Here is a 25,809-nt window from a genome sequence, read left to right on the forward strand (position 1 = left end):
TCATGTATGTGAAGCACTGAATGAGACAGTATATTTAGGATTTCTATAAGGTGAGCAGGGCAAATAAACTATATTATAATTTTGGTATTTCGGTATAACAAAGTTGAAAATTTACTCTTATTCTATACTAGAAAAAGATTCCTTAGAAGTGAAATAACATTAGATTTTCTTACATTTAGGCAGAGGCTATGCATTTGTACAAAATTAATGAGCCTGACTTTCTGTAGAATTGCTTCTGAAAACTTAGAATTGGAAATCATGATGCATAAAATATGACTATCTGTCCCTAGTGTTTCTGGTATTACTGAAAAAAATCCAAATATCTCCACTGTTCTACTTTACACATTTCAGAAATGAGGCATCAATAGGAACTTAAAACAGGGAGCAGGGCATGGAGGAGCACACCTATAATCCCAGCACCTTTGGAGGCCAAGCAAGAAGGATCACTTGAGGCCAGGATCTTATACCAGCCCTAGCAACATAAGGAGACTCCATTTTTACAAGAAAATAATAATAATAAAAAAATGGTTGGCCATGGTAGCTCATGCCCATAGTTCTAGCTACTTGGAAGACAGAGGTAGTAGGATCCCTGGAGCCCCTATATTTGAGGTTGCAGTGAGCTATGATCAGCTACTGTACCCCAGAAAGGGCAGGAGAGCGAAAGGCTGTCAAATGATGGTTTAATGTCATGGTCTTCAAAATATGCACAGACAGTCCCATAACTCCTAACCAATAGAAATGCTAATAGATAATGTATTCCCTTATAAGCCATGAAAGAAGTTTGGCTCTCACTGAATTCTAAGGAAGATCACTGCATGGGTAGAGTTCTTAGAGAGTTTAAGAGCGTGGGACAGAAGATGTCCTTCTGTGAGATAAAGAATTCTGTGAGACACAGGCTTCTAAAAATCATTTCCAAAAGAGCAGAATATTCAAACGCACTTTTTAATATCTGCCTTCCTCCTTGAGTCTTGGCTCTCTAACATCTGTTAATCTGCTTCAGTGAATCTCACCTACCTGGATATTTAGCTGTTGTTTCCTCTTTCTTCATAATCCAGGGTTCCATACTTTGCTCCAGGCATGTGATCAGCTCTGGCTTTGACTCAGCAAGACCTGTTTCATTAGAAAAATTTCACATGACTCTTGCGGAAGACTTTCCAATTACTAATGCAGTACTATCCTTAGTAGAGAGAACATTAGAGAAGAATGTAGAAAATTCCTTTGTAACATACTGCTTTCTCACAGACCCTTTAGAATGATAAAAAATTGATCTAATTTGTGACTAAAGCACAAATTCCCACTAGCACCAATAAATAAGAGTGGGAAATTCTATTCCAAGGTGCAGACAACAATTACATACCCTGATTTTTAGAGTAACCACTGATCTAGTGTGAAATCCCAAAAAAGGGAAAGTTTCAAGATAACATGAGACATCTAATGATTTTATTTTATGCACCAAAATCTTCAAATTTGCTTTAAAAGCATGGATATAAAATTCATTCATGTTGCTTTCCACAGAGGTTGAACTAGTTTGCAGTCCCACCAGCAGTGTAGGAGTGTTCCTCTGTCTCCGCATCCATGCCAGCATTTGCTGTTTGGGTACTTTTTGATTACATTGAGAACTTTTAAATAAGTAAATATATATACACATACATACATACATACATATGTTGAGAATGTAGAGGAATTGAAATGCTGCCATGTTATTCTGAACCTTGGATTCTAATATTATACAAAATAGACATAGAACAGATCAGAAATTAAAAATACAGAAAGAATAAAATAATTTGCATTTCCCTGATGATCAGAGATGTTGAACATACTGCAATGAGATATCACTTATCTCCAGTTAGAATGACCTTCCAGTAAAAAGTCCCCTAACAATAAATATTGGCACAGATGTGGAGAGATAGGAACACTTCTACACTGCTAGTGGGACTGCAAACTGGTTCAGCCTCTGTAGAAAGCAATATGGAGATATCTCAAAGAGATACAAGTAGATCTACCATTGGATCCAGCAATCCCACTACTGGGCATGTACCCATAAGATCAAAAGTCACTTTATGAAAAAGACATCTGCACTCCAATGTTTATAGCAGCACAATTCACAATTGTGAAGCTATGGAAAGAACCCAAGATCCCATTAATTCATGATTGGATTAATAAAATGTGGTATATGTATACCATGGGATACTACTCAGCTTTAAGAAACAATGGTGATATAGCACCTCTCATATATTCCTGGAAACAGCTGGAACCCATTCTACTAAGTGAAGTATCTCAAGAATGGAAAAACCAGCACCACATATACTCACCAGCAAATTAGTATTAACGGATCTACACCTAAGGGGACACATATGAGTAACATTTTTCAGGTGTCAGGAGGGTGGGAGGGAGGAGGAGGGGATGGGTGAATACAACCGCAAGGGGTAAGATGTGCAATGTTTGGGGGATGGACATGCTTGAAGCTCTTACTCAAGGGGGCAGGGGGGCATGGGCAATATAAGTAACCTTAACACTTGTACCCCCATAATACACTAAAATAAAAATAAAAAAAATAAAATTCATTCATGTAAAGTAGAAACCTTTAAGAAACTATCAATAAAATAATAATAGCCTTAATGTGAAACAGGAATTCTGTACATAAGTGATCCTCACCAAGGGAGACCAGGTTTCCATAGTTCTCTAACATCACATCCCTATACAAATTCCGCTGAGCATTGTCAAGGCATGCCCACTCTTCTGGAGAGAATTCTACAGCCACATCCCTGAATGTCACCAGCTCCTGTAAAAAGACACATATTTCCCAAGTGGTCATAGAGAGAGTTCTTAATTTGACTGCAAGCGAAATGAGTTATGAGAACTGTTTCTGACATGTGAGTGACTGCAATTGTCCAATAAGATAATTTTTAGCACATTGATATTCTTGAACATATTCTCTTATCCACTGGAATGAGGATCACAAAAGATGTATGAAAAAGTGTGCATATGATTATGCTTTGGATGATAAATCACTGAATACAAAATTAAGAGCCTTACAACAGTAATATAAATTTATGGGTCTTATGTTTACAAAACATTGATAAATTGTGCATATTTCTCACATAGAGAAACATAGTGAGTTAGAAGGTATCACCTAATTTTTACGAGTACAATGAAGAACTAGAGATTTTGTTAAAATACAGATTCTGATTCAGGAGATCTGGGGTGGGGTCTGAATATCTGCATGTCACATGATATAACGACTGATATCAATACTTCTTGCCTAAGAAGAGTATGTTGTCAACATCCAGTAAAAGGTAGAATTTATCTCAGTTCATCAGAACAGAACACAGATGATAGCCCTCATTTTTCAAAGCAAGCTATAAGAAGAAAGGGGAGCTTCCAGATTAAATATGATCCTTCCTGCACATCACTCAGTAAATCTCCATGAGACACTTAATGATAAAGAGAAAAAAACAATTAACTTTATATGGGAACAATCTCTCAGACAGCATCTTAAGCAAGTAAGTGTAATATCATTGTAGTGGGACAAATTGTTGTTAGGCATCATTGCAAAGAGTAGAATACAAAATCACTGCTGGGATAGTAGTGGCCAACAATATGTAACCATGAAAAATCATCAGTTGTATGCACATTTCAGACACAGATGTTTCCCATGTTCTGTTGTCTTTAATAATGTATGTAAATACTTTAGCATCACACAGAGCAAGTCTTCTATTTTCTTTATTTTACATAATTTTCTGGTTATCCTACACAATCAATGCTATCCTCTTCCTGAATTCTCCTAATGATATTTTATTTATAGCTGATAAAGCAACCAGATAAATCTTTGAGAGTACATGTTTCCCCTCTTCACTCAAATTCAAAGACTATATCCAATGCCCAACAGGAATTTCAGACATCCACACTATTCTATCTTGACCTGTCACAATGGGCACATTTTCATATTACATATCATACAGTTCTTATAAAATTTGGTTATTGTATTAGGAAGCTTCTGGGCGAGAATGTAGAGCAGGCTCTGTTATATAGGAAGGAAGGATTTTCCAGAGCTTCTTGACTATAATAAGAAGAAAGAAAAAAAAATGTACTTACAAACTTCTTAGGCATACACAACAAAAGTAAAAATTAAAGGTTTACAAGTTCAAAAAACTGAAGTTCTACATGACTTTCTAGGAGAAACAGTGGACACAACCTCTAATCTGGGACACACTTACCTGAAAACCAGCCATTTCTTCTTCCTCTTATTCTACTCTGAAATTTCTTTTCAGCTGAGATTTTGTAGAACAATTAGAAGTAAATGTTGAGACTGCACTTAAAGCAGTGAGCACAATTTCATCCCTTGTTTCCACCACATTCACAAGCAGGAGGAACATAAAATGCAGAAGGGCTACACTCAATTACTCTTGCTCACAGTAAAGAGTCAGCTATGATCAGCTCATTCATGGAGACGGAAATGTGAGGTTCTTCTGTTTTTTATTCTGGTTACCTTCCCCTGCTACAGGTGCCAGGAGTTTCTGCTACAGGAATGGGAATCTGACCACAGTGATCTGCCTCTAACAAGCCCAAGAGAGCAGAACCTGTGACTTTCCTCTACAACAAAGGCTAAACCCAATTCTCATGAATATATGCAGGAATCCTAATGCTTGACCTGTTATCAAATTAGAATTAGTTGGGGCACAATTAAAACCACATGGATGTTCCCATCCAGCCCAACAGGCAGGTGATGGTGTTTCTTCAATCTAGCCAGGTTATCCTAATTGAAAGCCTAGCTGAAAGGTAATTACCTTAAATTTGTGTCTGAAACATCAATGTGAATATAAATCATGTGGTACTGTAGGCCTCACTCTAAGAATTGTGGTCTGCTGGGGTGGAAGGGGCACATTAATTGGGTTCTTAGCCATGTCCCATTTAGTGCTGCTGTTGCTCAACATAGATCCATTATTGGTAGCACTCAGTTGAGACAGCAAGCACAGCATGCATACTGCCTTTTGCCCAACACTCATCACAACATATACTTAATATCCATATGAAGAGCAGCATAATGCAATGTCTACTGAGCATGTGCTATGTGCTCAGAAGTATGGTTTGTTGCACTGTGAAGAAGCCTTTACATTGTGTGATTTAATCCTCATTATACAAGAAAAGGTGAGTAATAAGTGTTCAATAATTTACAGAAACATTTAGATGTGGTGGCAGCCTTTCTTTTCTTCTCCTGCAACTATAATATGACACTACACAAGATCTGGAAGATAGTTTACACTTATCCCTAATAGGTCTTTTCAATGTCCGCTTACAAGTCCATGTTGATCTCTTACACTGCAGCATATTTCTCCCCGGATATTTTGATCCATCCTCAGTCCAAAGCGTGTCCCTGTCTTGCAAATTCCAGGTTGAGGCCAGGTTTAGTTTGGATCAAATTTGTGTATTCTTCGCTTTTACAGAGGGGGAAGGAAAACAGGAAGAGAAATTCCTCTTTGGAAGCTGCTCTAATGCATCCTGAGGAAACTGAGACCTTGGATTCAGAGTTCAGAGCTGCAGATTTAGGTCTCTAGAGAGGCATGAATTCAGTAGGGCTCACTGCCCATTTCCTTGCATTTGGGCAAGAATTGAAGGCAGAAAGGGAGTTTATGTGTCCAATTCAGTGTGCATAATATTATTCCCATTTGTGTTTGAGGCCGATGGTATCTGAATCCATATAAGTTCTAAAGATGTGAGATGCATTTACAGAAAGGATAGAACTACTAATTATTATCCTATGGGAGTGTATTCACAGGAATCTGGTCTAACTATACTCCGGAGGAACAGTAGACACCAAAGAGGTCTAGAGAACTCACTGTGTTCAGATGTGGGGACAGTGAAGCTCTCTGCTTCAGACTTGCTGGTTACAGACTGGAAGCTCAAGAAGGAATCTAGTGTTCAAAGCCCTTCTAATTTAGAAATGGTGGGCATATTTTATGTTTATGTTGCAGTTTTAATTCTGGAAAGTGTTCAGGAAGTATTAATAGTAAAGAGTATCGAACTAAGAAAACCACTCCACAAAGTTAAAAGAGAATTAAAAGAAACCCTTTTATTACTCAAATCACAATGTGATGTGCACAGTGCCAATACACTGAGAGATTGCAAAGGGACACATAAAGTCGTTCCTGTACATAACTAAGCATATCCTAACTTTTACATAAATGTTATCTAGATGAATAATAATTAGCTTTGAAGAAAGAAGTCTAGACAGCCCTATTTGTCCTAAACAGTGCACCATAAACGTACTGGGTAATTAGTGAGACTCTCTTTTTTTGATAATTGGTTAAATTCCAATAAAAAACAAGCTTCTGAAGTTAAAACAGGAGGAGATAATTTTGCAACTTAAAGCTAGGTACTCACTCAACTTTGGATCCCATCTTCAGATGGAAATTGTGGGATAGGGAGCTATTTTCCTTGATAACTAAAATTTCTTTCGAATAAGCTGAATCAATTACACCTAAATGTATTAATACTCCTTTTCATGTAACAAAAATATGACCAAATTATAAATATTAATGCGCTTGTTGGACCAGGACAAATAATGGCAAATTCTTAAAAGTTTTTTCAGCAGCCAGGTGATCCCCTTCCTCCATAAGGTACCATTGGGGTGCGGTGGTGCGGAGCTGGTGCTGGGCTGCCTGGCTGAGCACAGCCACAGCATTGGTGGCTCAGCAGCCATGGCAGCGGTGGCACCATGCACTTTAATTTTGCTGGGCATAAAGCCGCTGGCATTTAGATTTAACATTATTAAAAGCCAATATATGTAAAACCATATTTCTTAAATTAGGAGGACTAACCATTTCTTGCACCATATCTTTCTTACAATCTAGCAATAAAATCTACATGAGTTTCATTAACATTTTGTTTAACATTTATATAGGAAGATACAGTCTAAGAGAAGCTATATTTTCCATTCTTAATACAGCACTGTTGAATTTGAGAAATAGCTTGATCACCATATTTTAGTTAAGCATTAATATCAAACCAAATTTCCTGTCCCATCATTTGTGCCATCAATTTTTACTGGTGGGTCCATGGACTCATTTAGCTAGGGTTTCTGACACATCTAATTCCTGCACTAAGTGGTGAACTTTAAAAATTTACACGGAGATATAATGGTTCACACAAGAGATTTCCAAACCCAAGGAATTAATCTTTCCATTTGAGCCAATTCTTTAAATGAGTTAGTGGTGTAAAGAGAGTTTGTGATGACCGGGTGCAGTTGCTCACACCTGTAATCCTAGCACTCTGGGAAGCTAAGGCAGGAGGATCACTCAAGGTCAGGAGTTTGAAACCAGCCTGAGCAAGAGCAAGACTGTGTCTGTACTAAAAATAGAAAGAAATTAATCAGCCAAATAAAAATATATAGATAAATCAGCAGGGCATTGTGGCATATGGTTGTAATCCCAGCTACTAGGGAAGCTGAGGAAGAAGGCTTGCTTGAGCCCAAGAGTTTGAGGTTGCTGTGAGCTAGGCTGATGCCATGGCACTCTAGCCTGGGCAACAGAGTGAGAGTGCTGTTTTTGTCATTCCACCTGTCATTCATAAACAAGGGAACTCTGATATTTACCAACAGATTAATAATGCAGCACAGAACATGAAAGGGGCTTTAACAATTTTATTTGAAGCTAAAGACACCTGGACTTCCTGGTACTGATGATTATGTTATGAAAGAGACTAAAGATGTATGTGGTGCTCACTGTCTCCCCTCTGGCCACTGTGAACAGAGAAAGCAGGATTGCATCCAAAATCACTAATGAAATTTTCAATCAAAAAGCAGCTATGATCCATGAGATTCCTCTAGAGAGAATGACCGAATCGTTTGTCAAAGTCAGATGACTAAAAATGAAAACTGTGCACTGTGTACTACATCCACTAAAATAAAGGAAGATAAAGTCATGTAAAATAAATTCTCTAGATTGAAATATCAGATGAATATTATTCCAAATATTTTAAATACACAGAAATAATTCTATTATATTCTAACACTGACAATACACACTCATAAGTAGATTCTAGATGGATGCACAGGTTGTACTATAAGTACTTTATAGAAAATTAAATTCAAACTTCTTTATTTACCCAAACTCTCTATTAAGAGATTGCCAGATTCTCATGTTTCTTTATATAGTACTTACTGTATGCATCACACACTTATTTATGCTTTACTTATTGAAATTATTTTCATATTTATGGCATTATATGTTAGGATCTAATAACAGTTTGCTTTTACAAAGCAAACAATACTGAGTTCTTGATTTAATCCTCTGGCATTCAGAATTGTATATCTGTCTTTGTTCTTAAGGCTCTTACTTTAAGCTTAGGATTCTGAATCTCTCTAATCTTAATTAAGTAATCAGAATACTGCATGTATAGACAATAAATTCCCTCAAATTCTATAGTTAAATGATTTTCACCAAATTAAATTAATTCTATAATTCTCATCAGAACCTTTAAAGTATTATGTGAACTCTCAGCAGGTGAGTACAACAGTGAGAATATTGTAGCCCAAGTGCAGGCAGAAAAAAGAATGGCATAAATACATTTTTAGAAGGGAATGAAGATAAAAAGAGACCAAAAAAAAAAAATCAAAACACTGGAAATAATTAAGAAATGAAAGAAGCTGAATTCCCACTGATAAATTCTGAGAGTTGTTTGTTCTGCAGGTCTCATCACTCCACATGAAAATCAGTGACATTTTCCACCCTGGACATTTCAATCTCTTACCTGGAGCCACAATTAAATTTTATAAAAATCATTCTTATAATTGCAGAGTAGGTCATATATACAATAAATACAAACTTTCAATTAATAAAATAATATATTAAGCCTAGCATGAGTAATAACTGTGTAAGAACAGAAGATAGGCATGGGCAGGTTCTGATTTAGAGACTTTAGAATTTTAAACAAATTCATTCAACATAAAGCAAAAAATATTGCTCTCAGAATCTGTGGAGTTTCTAGTTTGCTAGTATATTCTGAACAATTATGACATTAACTATTTTTTTCAATATTTCTACTTTTCTTTTCAAAATAAGTATACATCCATCTTCACACAAACATAATTACTTACTCTATATATCTACTGCAACCAAAGTTCATCTTATATGTGATGTATTTGTATATTTGATTCAGTATAAATAAAAAAGTGTGTTTATTTCTGTTTAACTGGCCAGACGGGTGGCACGTTGAAAGAAAAACATAGCATAAAATGTAACAAGTACTTATTCAGCGTTCAGAAATATATGGCTTTTCATTACGTGGACAAACTTTATTATAAGCATTACAGTGACAATGAATTATAAAAATAATAAAAAATAAAACTTGTGGGAACATTATTCTTCAAAGAATTAGAAATTTGGAGCCACTGAAAAAAAGATCACAAATGATTTAATTTTACTGTGTAACCCAATAGTACATTTTTACAATCTATTGCCTCCAACTTTGAGTAACATGGAATAGGTTAATGTTGGTAACAAACTAACAGTTCATGCAATCAACAACATGTTTGACACAACAAAAACCTTTCTTAATTTAATAAAACAAATTAGGTTTACATGCAATCTAAAAATATTTAAAAATTCACTGTTTCATTATTCGAATGCACAAATAGTAAAACAAATTATTTGTAATATTGTCATTGTTTTATTCTGATTTTAATGAGAAGGATATTAATCTGTATACCTACATCATATATCACTAGAAATACTGTTTGTTAGAAGTCTACCACACAGCACCTCTCCATTTCATACATCTTACATTTCAGTGATTTTAGTTTTCTATGGAAAAGTAGATGAATGATAAGTACTTAATACACAAAGACTTCTAATAACTGTTACGCAGCTATCGTTAACCATAGACATTCACATACACACTAAAAATGAAGCATAGCATCTACTGTTTTTAAAGTTGAATAACATCAGTATTTCCTTGTCAAAGGTTGCAAAAAAAATTATAATTTATTGCATTTGCATCCCACCCTGATGAGAAAGTATGTTTTACACATCATTATAATTTTCAAAATATTTCTCGTTTTTAAAATTGATATAAAAATACTTTATCTAACTATTTTAACAGAGTTATTCTCTATACTCAACAACGTGGTTTAAAGAAATGTTTAAATGTGTTAGTGCCTCAGCACATTTTCCTGTGAGTCCTCTGATATCTGTTTAGACTTAATATTGATTATATGTGTTCTGAAATTTATTATATCTGTAAAGGAGTTTTAAGTATCAGTTCTTTGCTGTTCTCTAAATATTTTTTAAGTATCAGTTCTTTGCTGTTCTCTCATAAATATTTGTTCACATTCATTATATTTGTAAGGTTTCTATCTATGAAAATTTTTGTGATGTTGATCAATGTTTCAGAAAATATTGGAGAATTACTTTCAGTGAAAGTTCTCCCATGTCCAGTAAAATCTGTCATAACTCAAGATATTGTTGGCACTCTACATTATTATTGTTTATATAAGTACTGTTGTGTATTTTAAAGCTAATATTTTGGGAAAGTACTTCTAAAGTCATTGCATTTATCTCACTTTATGATTTCTTTGATGATGAGTAAGATTGGAGCAGTTATTAAAGACTTTGTCACAATTTTCACATTTATATAATTTTTTTCTGTTATGAACTCTTTCATATAGATTAAGGTGTGAGCACTGGATAAAAGCTTTGCCACAATCCTCAAATTTGTATGGTTTCTCTCCATTATGATTTCTTTTATGAAGACTAAGTGTTCAGCACCGGGTAAAGGCTTTGCCACATTCCTCACCTTTGTAGGGTTTCTCTCCTGTATGAATTTGTTTATGTCGATGGACATGTCCAATCTTGTTAAAGGCTTTGCCACATTCTTCACATTTGTAGGGTTTCTCTCCACTATGAATTCTTTTATGTTCAGTAAGGTGTTTGCTCTGGGTAAAGGGTTTGCCACATTCTTCACATTTGCAGGGGTTCTCTTCACTATGAATTCTTTTATGTTGTGTAAGTTCTCTGCACTGGGTAGAGGCTTTGCCACATTCCTCACATTTGTAGGGTTTCTCTCCACTATGAATTCGTTTATGTCGATTGAGGTCTCCAATCTTGATAAAGGCTTTGCCACATTCTTCACATTGGAATGGTTTCTCTCCACTATGAATCCTTTTATGTTGAGTAAGGTGTGTGCTCTGGGTAAAGGCTTTGCCACATTCTTCACATTTGTGGGGTTTGTCTCCACTATGAATTCTTTTATGTAGAGTACGGGTTGAGCACCAGGTAAAGGCTTTGCTACATTCCTCACATTTGTAGGGTTTCTCTCATGTATGGATTCGTTTATGTCGATGGACATGTCCAATCTTGTTAAAGGCTTTGCCACATTCTTCACATTTGTAGGGTTTCTCTCCACTATGAATTCTTTTATGTAGTGTAAGGGTTGAGCACTGGCTAAAGGCTTTGCTACATTCCTCACATTTGTAGGGTTTCTCTCCTGTATGAATTCGTTTATGTCTATTGAGGTCTCCAATCTTGATAAAGGCTTTGCCACATTCTTCACATTTGTAGGGTTTCTCTCCACTATGAATTCTTTTATGTAGTGTAAGGGTTGAGCACTGGCTAAAGGCTTTGCTACATTCCTCACATTTGTAGGGTTTCTCTCCTGTATGAATTCGTTTATGTCTATTGAGGTCTCCAATCTTGATAAAGGCTTTGCCACATTCTTCACATTTGTAGGGTTTCTCTCCACTATGAATTCTTCTGTGTTCAGTAAGGTGTGTGCTCTGGGTAAAGGCTTTGCCACATTCTTCACATTTGTATGTTTTCTCTCCATTATGAATTCTTTTATGTTGAGTAAGGATTGAGCAATGGGTAAAAGCTTTGCTACATTCTTCACATTTATAGGGTTTCTCTCCTGTGTGAATTCTCCTATGTATAGTGAGATTTGTGTAGCAGTTAAAGGGTTTTCCACATTCTTCACACTTGCAGGGTTTGTCTATGGTGTGAAATTTCCAGTGCCCAAGAACTTTTGAGCTGTGCATAAAAGGTTTGCTACATTCATTATGTTTGAAACTTTTCTCTCCAGTATTTCTTATCTTAGGTTTATTTAGATTTGAGGACTTGCTAAACATTTTTATACATTTATAACCTTTCAAGATTTTCCTATTGTTACCTGACAAACATTGGATAAGACCATCATAACCCACTTTCTGCCTCTTACACTCATCAACACACTCCCAGTCTTTTCTTAAAAGTACATTTTCCTGGTCACAGCTTCCATATAGTCTTATTATTGATTTCTGGAATGAATGTTTTATGCCCTGCTCTGGCATTGGGTCTTCAGTGCAATGGGAAGAAAGTTCTGAAAGAAATGAAAATAACAAAGTATCTCACTAATTATACTTAGGTAAATATACTTCATAATTTGAATATACAAAACTATACAGAGCACATTAGCAAGAAAGTGCAATAGACTACCATAGTCTTACTTCCATCATAGATGTATGACATTCAAAATATATTTGCAAACATGATTCATTGAGAAATCATAAGTGGTAATATTTCAAGGCACCCAGGATGAGTATGACACCAAGAAACATATGGAAGGGGAAGGAACATTTGTTACATTTACCCAGCAAAACTCTTCCTCCCCACTTATACATAGTTCTCACTTTAGCAGTAAATTCCATTTTCTGGATTCCCTTTCAAAAGAGATTCAAACCAATGGAACATGTGTCCATACATCTGGTTTTCGATGGCCTTTGAATATCTGGTTTCTATCTTCCAAGACAACTACATAACATTCTGGTAAAGATATGCACATATCAAAAATAAAATTCTGCAGTATTATATTGATGGTGCAAAAACATTTAATTATGCTATCAAATTTGAAAGACAAAATAAATATGATCATTCACACATGTTAATTGACATATGTAAAGAGACATAATTACTGACATCTATATCATGAAGTTGAGGGCAGATATAAATATTTTGAGTTTTTATGTATAATTGAAGTTAAGTAGTTATCAGTTTAACATAAGTTGCAGCTTCAAAAGATTTTAGGTAATTCTCACAGGAAACAACAGGAAAATGTTTAAAGAGGTACACAAACAAAGATGGCCACAGAAACAAAATATATCAATAAAAATCAGTGAGGTGGAATGAGGAAAAAGGAGTGGAAATAAAGATAAATAGTGACAAAAGTTATATAAACAATTAATATTAGTGCAATTTTGAATCCATCCATTTTAGAAAATTATGCAAATATTTATGTATTAGTATTTCTACTCAGAAGACACATTTAAATAAAAAAATTAAAAAATCCAACTCTATTCTCTCTAAAGAGATTTGACTTCATACCTGGTGAAAGCAATAGACAAAAAGTGACAGGAAATAACAAGACATACCACGAAAATGTTCAGCATACAAGAGCAGTGGAGTTCAAAATTATATTAGGCACATGACTTTTGAAGTGCAAAATGTTCTAGTTTATAAAATATACTTTAAGTCTAAAGTGCCACAAGAGACAAACAAGGACATTTAATATAAAAGGAGGTCATTCACTGAGAACTCTTTAAATATAATTGATATCTCTGATATCTATCTATGTCTCGCATAAAGGTTCTCAAATATATAAAAGGGTTGACACCATTGAAGCAAGAAATGAACATAAAAATAATAGGATAGCATGGTATTCCACTTTCAATACTAATAAGGTCAGTCAAATTACTAATAAGAAAACAAGAGAGTTGAAATCACTAGAGAACAATAAGTCCTCACACATACATAGAATATAATAGAATATACAATATTCTTGATAGCTCATAAAAATTCTTCCTACAAATCTACCTGTTCAGACAGAAAACATGTCTTAACCAATTTTCGAAAATTGAAATTTTACACAGTTTAATTTCTCAACAGAATGGAATGAGACTGTAGATAAGTGACACAAAAAACACAGAGAAATTCAAAAGTATAGGAAAATAAACAACACACTCTTGAACATATTCTTGTTCAAGGGAAGAAGACCTAATGTTGTGAAAATGTCCAAAGTGATCTACAGATTAAATACAATTCCTTTCAAATTCTCAATTTCATTTTTTCAAAAATAGAAATAGCAAACCCCAAAATAATATGAAATCTAAAGAGACCACAAAGATGTGAACAATCATCAAAAAGAGAAGCAATGCTATAGGTACCACACTTACCCATTTTAAAACATTAAAAATGTATACTTTGGAATACTACTCAGCTATAAGAAACAACACTGATATGCACCTCTTGTAATTTCCTGGATAGAGCTGAACCCCATTATCCTAAGTGAAATATTCCAAGAATAGAAAAACAAGCACCACATGTACTCACCAGAAAATTGGTTTCACTGATCAACACCTAAGTGGACATATAGGAATAACATTTATCGGGTGTTGGGCAGGTGGGAGGGGAAGAAGGGGATGTGTATATACAAACATAAGGAGTGCGATATGCACCATCAGGGCATGGACATGCTTAAAACTCTGACTCCGGGGGTGAAGGCAACACACATAACCTAAACATTTCTACCCCCATGATATGCTGAAATAAAAATAGAAAAATAAAAAAAAATGATACAGTAGTCAAAGAAGTTATCTAATGGCAGAGACACCTGGACCAATGAATGAGAAAGAAACACAAATAAGCTCTTGCATATATTGTAAAATAAAGAGTTCTATTCATATGCATATTTATTTCACCATAATTCACAAAAGTCAGTGGATGAGAGCAACTCAAACTGCCTTTGCCAAATGAACAGATAAATACTATTTGAAATGTAGAAATAATGGATTATTTCTCAGCTAAAGGAAAAACAGATTCTCTAATAACATCCATAATATAGATAAACCTCGATGACAATATGCTTAATGAAACCTCAGTCACAATAAGACAGATGTATTTTGATTGTATGTATAGGATATTTCTAAGCTGTTACACTGCTAGGAACAGAAAACATAATGCATTTTGTCAGCAGTTAGGCAATGGGCAAAACAGGTAGTTTTCTCATGTGTACTGAAATTCACATTTACTTAGTACATACATTCCAGACAATATAGTACATGATGATGTAAATATAGCTCACATGACTGATGTTAACAACTAAAAGTAATTAAGCTTTCAATTTTTGTGATTTTACAATAATTAAGATAAAAAGAATATCTTAAAGAGATACAGAGATGAACTTTTCAAAACTTTCTTACATATTACAAAATTGTTTTTGTAATTTCAAAATATTACGGGAGTAAATCATTTAGAATATGTATATTGCTTTTGCGCTGACTGATCAGAGCTACAACTGTGCCCTTCCACAGATCGTGTGCACCACACTCATTAGGAGTGGATTTTCCCAACACCTTCTCCCCCTTCCAACAGCCCAATACCCACTGAATTTTACTTCCATTTGTTCACATATGTGTTGATCGATTGGTAACAATTTGATAGTGACAATTTGTGGTGCTTGTTTTTCCATTCTTGTGATAGTTTACTTTAAAGAAAGGCCTCCAGCACAATCAAGGATAATATAAAAGGGTGTCATTTAGCCACTGAATTTGAGGCTCAGTAGTACTCCATGGTATACATATATCACATTTTATATTTATTTATAGATATATTTATATTAATGTATTTATAAGTACCAAGGATGTTTCTACCTCTTTGCAATTGTAAATTTTGATGTTATAAACATTCAAGTGCAGATGTATTTATTATAGGATGACGTTTTTACATTGGTTAGATACCAAGTAGTGGGATTTCTGGATCAAATGGATGTTCTAAATTTAGTACTTTCCTGTGTCTCCATATAACTTTCCAGAGAGATTTACCAGTTTGCAGTCCCACTAGTAATATATAAGTGTTCCTACCTCTCTACATCCACACCTACACTTATTTGGGGCTTATTGATAAAAGCCATTTTCACTGGAGTTAAGGGATATCTCAGTTTGGTTTTCATTTGCATTTCCTTGATGAATAGAGATGTACACACTTTTTTCATATGCTTCTTGGCCATAGTACATGTCCTTTTTAAAACTATCTGTTCATATATTCGCACACTTTTAATCAGGTTGTTTGATTTTATCTTACTGAGTTCCTGGAGTTATGTATAAATTCTAGCTATTAGAAATATATTGAATATATAGCATGCAAATATTTTCTCCCGTTCTCTAGGTTGTTTGTTTGCTCTAGTTATACTTTTAATGGCTGTGTGGAAACTTTTTAGTATGATGAGGCCTGATTTATTTATTTTTGTTGTTGATGTGATTGATTTTGGGGTAATCTTCCTAAATTTTTTGTCTAGGCTGAAGTATGTAAGAGTATTTTCAACATTTTCTTTTACAATTGTATAGTTTTATGCCATAGGATAAAGTCTTTCATCCATTGTGAGTTGATATTTGTGAGAGATGAGAGGTGTAGACCCATAATTTGTGCCAGACATTTTTACTGGTGGGTCTGTAGACTCATTTAGCTAAGGGTTCTGACACATCTGAGTCCTGCATCAAGTGGTGAACTGTAAAAAATTAGGTGGAGATATAACTATTTGCACAGGAGATTTCCAATCCTAAGGAATTAACCTTTCTATTTGAGCCAATTCTTTAAGTGAGCTCTTGGTGTGAAGAGAGTCTGTGCTGTCCAGGCACAGTGGCTTACACCTGTAATCCTAGCACTCTTGGAGGCCAAGGCAGGAGGATCACTCAAGGTCAGGAGTTTGAAAAAAGCCTGAGCAAGAACAAGACCATGTCTCTACTAAATCTAGAAATAAATTTATCAGCTAAATAAAAGTATATAGAAAAATCATCAGGACATTGTGGCATATGCCTGTAGTCCCAGCTACTAGGGAGGCTGAGGCAGAAGGATTGCTTGAGTCCAAGAGTTTGAGGTTACTGTAGCTAGGCTGATGCCATGGCACTCTAGCCCAGGCAACAGAGTGAGAGTGCTGCTTTTGCCATTCCATTTGTCTGTCATAAGCAAGGGAATTCTGTTATTTACCAACAGATTCATAATTCAGCATAGAACATGAAAGGGGTTTTAATGCTTTTATTTGAAGGTAAAGACACCTGGACTTCCTGGTGCTGAAGATTATGTTATGGAAGAGGACTGAAGAGGTATGTGGTGCTTACTGTCTCCCCTCTGGCCACTGTGAGCACAGATAACAAGATTTCAATCAAAATCACTAATGAAATTTTCAATCGAAAAGTAGCCATGATCCCTGAAATTTCTTTAGAGAGAATGACTGAATTGTTGGCCAAAGGTAGATGACTAAAAGTGAGAACTGTGTACTGTACCCTGCACCTACTAAAATAAAGGAAGCTGAAGTTATGTAAAATAAATTATCTAAGATTTAAATATCACATAAAGATTATTGCAAATATTTTCAATCCAGATAAATCATTCTATTATGTTCTAACCCTGAAAATACACACTCATAAGTAGATTCTAGATGGATGCATATGTTGTACTATAAGTAATTCATAGAAAATTAAATTCAATTCTATTTACCTAAACTCCCTATTAAGAGATTGCCAAATTCTCATATTTCTTTATATAGTACTTAAGATATGCATCATACACTTTGTAATGCTTCACTTCTTGTAATTATTTTCATATTTATGGCATTATATGTTAGGATCAAGTAACAGTTTGCTTTTACAAAGCAAACAATGCTGAGTTCCTGATTTAATCCTCTGGCATTCAGAATTGTTCATCTTTCTTTGGACTTTAAGGCTCTAACTTTAACCTTAGGAAACTGAAATTCTCTAATCTTAATTAAATAATCAGAATGCTGTATGTATAGCCTGTAAATGGTCTCAAGCTCTCTAGTTAAATTTTTTTTCATGAAATTAAAAATATTCTACACTGCTCATCAGAACTTTTAAGGTACTGTGTGAACTGGCTGGGGGTGAGCACAATGGTGAGAATATTGTAGCACAAGCAGAGGCCAAAACAAGAATGGCTTAGATACAGTTGCAGAAGTGAATGAAGATAAAAAATGGCAAAAAAACTGGAGATAATTATGAAATGAAAGAAGCAGAATTTCCACTTATAAATTCCGAGAGTTGGTTGTTCTGTTTGTCCCTTCGCTCCACATGCAAAATCAATGACTTTTTTTTACCCTGGACGTTTTCAATTTCTTCTCTGCGGCCACAAGCTCACTCCCACAGACATATCGACTGCTAATTATGAAGCATCTATTACATATCTAACACTGTCCTGTACTTTTTTCTCCTATTTAAATATAAAATCAACTCCATAATTTATAAATCCTTCTTAGTGTTTACCTGAACAAAGTAGCCTGATAAATCAATAAATCAATTAGTCCGATGACCAAAAGTAAAAGAAACAGTAACCAAAAAAGTGCTTTCAATATGCTTCCCAAATTAGAATGAAAAGGTAGAATGTACTAAGTAAAATGATATTACTATACTGTGGAATTATTCATACCTTCAGGTAATTTTATGAGCACCAGTAAGTTTTATAACAATCTTTGCTGTAATTGCAGATCACATCACATAACCAATACTTAATGAACTTTGAAATAATAAAAAATCATAGTAGGCCTAGCATGAGTAATAAGCATGTAAGAACAGGGGATTGGCATGGGCAGGTTCCCATTCAGAGGCTTAAGGGTTTTAAACAATTAATTCAATATAAAGGGAACAAAATATTTCCTTTCAGATTCTTTGAAGTTTCTAGTTTGCTAGTAAATTCTCAACACTTTGGAAATTACCCATTTAGTCTAATATTTCTTCTTTTCTGTTCAAAATAAGTATATATCCACATTCAAACAAACATAATTACTCACTCTGTAAATATACTGCAACTATAGGTCAACTTAACCATGATGTATTTGTATACTTGATTCAATATAAATTAAAAAAATATGCTTATTTCTGTTTTACTGGCCAAGCAAGTTGCATGTTGAAAGAAAAATGTAGGATAGAATGTAACAACTAGTCATTCCATGTTCAGGAATGTATCGCTTTTCATTAAGTGCAAAATCTTTATTGTAAGCATTACAGCAACAATATAAGTATAAATATGATTAAAAAAAGCTTTGGGAACAATATTCTTCAAAGTAGAGCAACTAATAAAAAGGATCACAAATGATGTCTTTGTACTGTGTAACCCAACAGTACATTTTTATAATCCATTACCTCCAACATTGAGTAACAGGGGATAGATTAATGTTGGTGCAAAATAACACTTCATTCTATCTACAACATGTTTGACATATTAAAAATATTTTTAATTTAATGAAACAAATTAAGTTCACATGCAATCTAAAAACATTCCAAATTTCATTCTATTTTATTATCGTAATGTGCAATATTAAAACAAGTTATTTTTCATATTGTAATTTTTTCATTCTGATTATGAGGAGAATATTAATCTGTATACCTACATCATACATCACTTAAAATACTGTTTGTTATAAGAAAACTCCATAGTACCTCTCAATTTAGTAAATCTTACATTTCAGTGTTTTTAATTTTCCATAGAAAAGTACATGAATAATGCCTACTTAATAGAGAAAGCCCTCTAATAAATGTGATGTAGCTATCATTAACCACACACATTCACATGCACGCTAAGAATGAAAGCATACCATCGATTGTATTTAAAGTTGAATAATATCAGTATTTGCTTGTCACAAATAGCAAAACAAAATTTCACTTTATTACAATTTCACCCCACACTGACAAGAAAGTATATTTTACATGTAATTATAACTCTCAGAAAATCTCTCTCGTTTTAAAGCTAACATACAAATAAATCAACTAACTATTTTAACTGGGTAGTTCTTTATAATGAACAACCTGGTTTAAAGAAATGTGTGAATGTGTTAGTGCATTAGTGTATTGCACTGCGAGTCATCGGATATATGTTTATATTTGATTCTTGATTAATTGCATTCTGAAATTTATTAAAGTAGTTTTATGTATCAACTCTTTTTGTGTTCTCCAAGGTATATCTTTTGCATAAATATTTTTTCACATTCATTATATTTGTAAGGTTTCTATTCTTTAATATTATTCTGATGTTGAGCAATATTTAGAATATATTGGAGCATTTCTTTCAGTGTAAGTTCTCCCATATCTGGTAAGATCTGTTATAACTAAAGGTATTGTCAGCAGTCTACATCATTATATTTTACTTTAAGTTTCAGTACTGTTGTGCATTTTAAGGCTAATACATTGGAAAAGCACTTACATACTCATTACATTTATCTAACTTTTATCTAGTATGATTTCTTTGATGTTGAATAAGATGTGAACAAATATTAAAGACTTTGCCACAAATCTCACAATCGTAAAATTTTTCAGTGATAGGAATTCTTTCATGTAGATTAAGGTGTGAGCACTGGGAAAATGCTTTGCCACATTCCTCACATTTGTATGGTTTCTCTGCTCTATGGATCCATTTATGTAGAGTGAGGCCTTTTAGCTGGATAAAGGCTGTGCCAGATTCTATTCCTTTCTAGGGTTTCTCTCCAGTATGAATCCTTTTATGTCGAGTAAGGTGTGTGCACCAAGTAAAGGCTTTGCCACATTCTTCACATTTGTAGGGTTTCTCTCCAGTATGAATCCTTTTATGTCGAGTAAGGTGTGTGCACTGGGTAAAGGCTTTGACACATTCCTCACATTTGTAGGGTTTCTCTCCTGTATGAATTCTTTTATGTCGAGTAAGGTGTGTTCACCGTGTAAAGGTTTTGCCACATTCTTCACATTTGTAGGGTTTCTCCCCAGTATGTATTCTTTTATGATGAATAAGGATTGAGGACTGGGAAAAGGCTTTGCCACATTCTTCACATTTGTAGGGTTTCTCTCCATTATGGATTCTTTTATGTCGAGTAAGGTGTGTGCACCGTGTAAAGGTTTTGCCACACTCTTCACATTTGTAGGGTTTCTCTCCACTATGGATTCTTTTATGTGGAGTAAGGTATGTGCACTGGTTAAAGGCTTTGCCACATTCTTCAAATTTGTAGACTTTTAAAATGGCTAATGTCCAAAACAAGAGACATAATAAGTGAGGACAAGAGTGTGCAGGAAATCCATCCCTGTAGACTGTTATTGATTATAAATGGATAGTGTCATCATACAGATTTGTTAAAAAATATAAATAATACAACTGCCTCATCATTCACCAATTTTACCTATGAGTATACTCATGTAAAATCAGTATCTGAAGAAGATTCTGCACCCCCATATATATTGCAGCATTATGCACATTAGCCAAGAAAATGGAAACAAACTAAATGCCTGCTTTGATGAATAGAATAAAAAATGACTGTACAAACACCTACCATATAATATTACTAAGCCATGAAAATGATAAATATCCTGCCATTTCAACAACATGGATGGACATAGGAGGCATTATGCTAAGTAAAATCAGCCATTCCCAGAAAGATAAAAACTGCTATGGATAATATTTTTAAAGCTGAATTTACAAAAGTAAAGAGTAAAACAGTGGTTTCCAGGGTGTAGAGTAAGGAAAAATGAGGAGATTTTAAGGGTAAAATCTTTTAGTTATAAGATGAATAGATCTTGGAGATCTATTGTATGGCAACATGATTAGAGTTATTAATAATGTTTTATACGCTTAAAATTTTTCAGACCATAGAACTCACTATTAATAAATGTTCTCACTATAATTAAATGATAAGTATGTGAGATGATATATATGTTTGTTACCTTAATTATATTGTTTTACCATTCATACACACATCATATCACTACAGTGTGTACAATAAATTTATGCAGTTATACAAATATTATTTGTGGAGACTTCCACCCATTAAGCACCCCACACACAGAAATATATGCACACACACACATATGAGTGACACATATTTTCTGATGCTACTAAATAGGAGGAAATTATGGAACATAAGTTATCAAAGTATTATGTATCAATTGGGAGTATAAATATATTCAGTTACTTGAAGCACAGAATGAGACAGTGTATTTAAGAATTATAATTATATAAGGTGAACAGAGAAAATAAACTACATTATAGTTTGGGTATTTGGGTATAATAAAGCTGAAATTTTACTCTCATTTTATACTAGAAAAAGTTTTTTTTAGTCAAATAACATTAGATATTTTTACATTTAGGATGAGGATATGCATTTGTACAAAATTAGTGAATCTGACTTTCTGTAGGATTGCCTCTGAAAACGTAGAATTGGAAATCATGATGCAGAAAATATAAATATCTTTCCCTAGTGTTTCTTGCATTGCAGAAACAAATCCCAACATCTTCACTATTCCCCTTTACACATTTCAGAAATGAGGCATCAAAAGGAACTTAAAACATGGACCTGGACATGGAGGATCACCCTGATAATGCCAGCACTTTGGGAGACCAAGCAAGAAGGAAGCCAGGATCTTGATACCAGCCCTAGCAACATGAGGAGACTCCATTTTTATAAGAAAATAATAATAACAAAATGGTAGCTCACGCCCATAGATCTAGTTACTTAGAAGACAGAGGTTGTAGGATCTCTGGAGCCCATAGGTTTGAGGTTGCGGTTAGCTATGATCAGCCACTGTACTCCAGAAAGGACAGAAAACCGAAATACTGTCAAAGATGGTTTAATGTCATGGTCTTTAAAATATGCAGATAGTCCCATAACTCCTAAGCAATAGAAATGCTGATAGATAATGTATTCCCTTATAAGCCATGACAACAAGTTTGGCTCTCACTGAATTCTAAGGAAGATCACTGCATGGGTAGAGTTCTTAGAGAGTTTAAGAGCGTGGGACAGAAGATGTCCTTCTGTGAGATAAAGAGGAACATACACAGGCTTCTAAAAATCATTTCCAAAAGAGCAGAATATTCCAACCCACTTTTTAATATCTGCCTTCCTCCTTGACTTTTGGCTCTCTAACATTTGTTAATCTGCTTCACTGAATCTCACCTACCTGGATATTTAGCTGTTGTTTCCTCTTTCTTCATAATCCAGGGCTCTATCCTTCGCTCCAGGCATGTGATCAGCTCTGGCTTTGACTCGGCAAGACCTGTTTCATTAGAGAAATTTCACATGACTCTTGCTGAAGACTTTCCAATTACTAATGCAGTACTATCCTTAGTAGAGAGAATATTAGAGAAGGTTCTAGAAAATTCCTTTGCAACATATTGCTTTCTCACAGACCCTGTAGAATGATAAAAATTGATCTAATTTATGACTAGAGCACCAATTCCCACTAGCACCAAATAAATAAGAGGTGGAAATTCTATTCCAAGGTGCAGACAACAATTTTATACCCTGATTGCTAGAGTAACCACTAATCTAGTGTGAAATCCCAACAAACGGAAAGGTTCAAGATAACATGAGACATCTAATGATTTCATTTTATGAACCAAAATCTTCAAATTTTCTTTAAAAGCATGGATATAAAATTCATTCATGTTGCTTTCCACAGAGGTTGAACTAGTTTTCAGTCCCACCAGCAGTGTAGGAGTGTTCCCCTCTCTCTGCATCCACACCAACATTTGCTGTTTGGGAACGTTTTGATTACATTGAGAACTTTTAAATAAGTAAACGTATATACACATACATACATACATACATATGTTGAGAATGTAGAGAAATTGAAATGCTGCTATGTTATTCCGAACCTTGGATTCTAATATTATACAACATAGACATAGAACAGATAAAAAATTAAAAATACATTAAGAATAAATTGATTTGCATTTCCCTGATGATCAGAGATGTTGAGCATACTGCAAGAAGATATCATTTATCTCTAGTAAGAATGACCTTCCAGTAAAAAGTCCCCAAACGATAAATATTGGCATATATGTGGAGAGATAGGAACACTCCTACACTGCTAGTGGGACTGCAAACTGGTTCAGCTTCTGTGGAGAGCAATATAGGGATACTTCAAAGCGATACACGTAGATCTACCATTTGATCCAGCAATTCAATTACTGAGCATCTACCCAGAAGATCAAAAGTCACGAGACAGAAGTACAAACACCGCTGCAGCAGCAACGGGATTCTGAGGTGTTTGGGAACCCACGAGACCTGAACTTTCTGGGCCTCTTTCCTGAGGGCGTCGCGACCAAGATGCGGAATAGCGGTGGATTCGATAGCCACGGCAGCTCCACGTATGGGGGAGCCGGCGGCTACACACAGTCCCCGGGAGGCTTTGGATCGCCGACACCTTCTCAGGCCGAAAAGAAATCAAGAGCCCGAGCCCAGCACATTGTGCCCTGTACTATATCTCAGCTGCTTTCCGCCACTCTGGTTGATGAAGCATTCAAAATTGGGAATGTTGAGATTTCACAGGTCATTATTGTGGGGATAATTAGACATGCAGAGAAGGCTCCAACCGATCATTGTTTATAAAATAGATGACATGACAGCTGCACCCATGGATGTTCGGCAGTGGGTTGACACAGATGATACCAGCGGTGAAAACACTGTGGTTCCTCCAGAAACATACGTGAAAGTGGCAGGCCACCTGAGATCTTTTCAGAACAAAAAGAGCCTGGTAGCCTTTAAGATCATGCCCCTGGAGGATATGAATGAGTTTACCACACATATTCTGGAAGTAGTCAATGCACACATGATACTGAGCAAATCTAACAGCCAGCCCCCAGCAGGGAGAGCACCTATCAGCAACCCAGGAATGAGTGAAGCAGGGAACTTTGGTGGGACTAGCTTCATGCCAGCAAATGGCCTCACTGTTGGCCAAAACCAGGTGCTGAATTTGATTAAGGCTTGCCCAAGACCTGAAGGATTGAACTTTCATGATCTCAAGAACCAACTCAAACATATGTCTGTAGCCTCAATCAAGCAAGCTGTGGATTTTCTGAGCAATGAGGGACACATCTATTCTACGGTGGATGATGATCACTTCAAATCCACAGATGCAGAATAACTAGATCTAAATTGGGTATCTGTTTTCCAGCTGGACCTATTTTCACAGTCTGTTGTCTCCAGCTGTGCGTATATATTGGCCAGGTGACTTCTAGGAAGTAGGTTTCATCTGTAAAAGGCCTCAGCTGACGTCCTTTTGAAACTTACTGCTCTTCTATAGTTTTGTTGTTTGTTTTGAAGCTCAAAGGGCTATGGGCAACTGACAGGGATATAATCCAGGGTGGAATTTCTTGAAGAAGTTACAAGTAAGCTAGTTACAACATCAGGATAGAAGGAATTGGAAGAAGTATGCTACCAAGAGAGTACTCAAATAATGCTCGGGAGTTTCTATTCCTAAAAGGTTTTCTACTGAAAGAAGATAAGCAGGACTCGGGCCTGTGAGTAGAGCACTAGCCAACAAACCCACTGGCCTCTGCCTGTTTTTGTCTCCTACTTTGGTTATGTGGCATTATTTTCAGAATTGCACTTTCCTTCACCTGCTTGTCATGACAGTGTGTTTATAAGAAGATGAGGGTCTGTAGTGGTGGCCTTGAGGGGCTGAGGAGAAAAAAAAAAAAAAATCAAAAGTCACTTTATGAAAAAGACACCTGCACTCGAATGTTTATAGCAGCACAATTCACAATTGTGAAGCTATGGAAACAACCCAAGTGCCCATCAATTCATGAGTGGATTAATAAAATGTGGTATATGTATACCATGAAATACTACTCAGCTTTAAGAAACAATGGTGATATAGCACCTCTCGTATATTCCTGGATACAGCTGGAACCCATTCTTCTAAGTGAAGTACCTCAAGAATGAAAAAACCAGCACCACATGTACTCACCAGCAAATTATATTAATGGATCAACACCTAAGCGGACATGTAGGAGTAACATTTATGGAGTGTCGGGAGTG

General features: G+C 35.2%; 1 pseudogene; it reads left to right on the plus strand.

Annotated features, from left to right (window-relative positions):
• The first annotated feature begins 23,994 nt into the window (after positions 1-23,994).
• Positions 23,995-25,462, plus strand: LOC142865703 (replication protein A 32 kDa subunit pseudogene; annotated as a pseudogene).
• Positions 25,463-25,809: the final 347 nt, after the last annotated feature.

The sequence above is a fragment of the Microcebus murinus genome, chromosome 31, assembly GCF_040939455.1.
Source record: "Microcebus murinus isolate Inina chromosome 31, M.murinus_Inina_mat1.0, whole genome shotgun sequence".
NCBI classification, from domain to species: Eukaryota; Metazoa; Chordata; class Mammalia; order Primates; family Cheirogaleidae; genus Microcebus; species Microcebus murinus.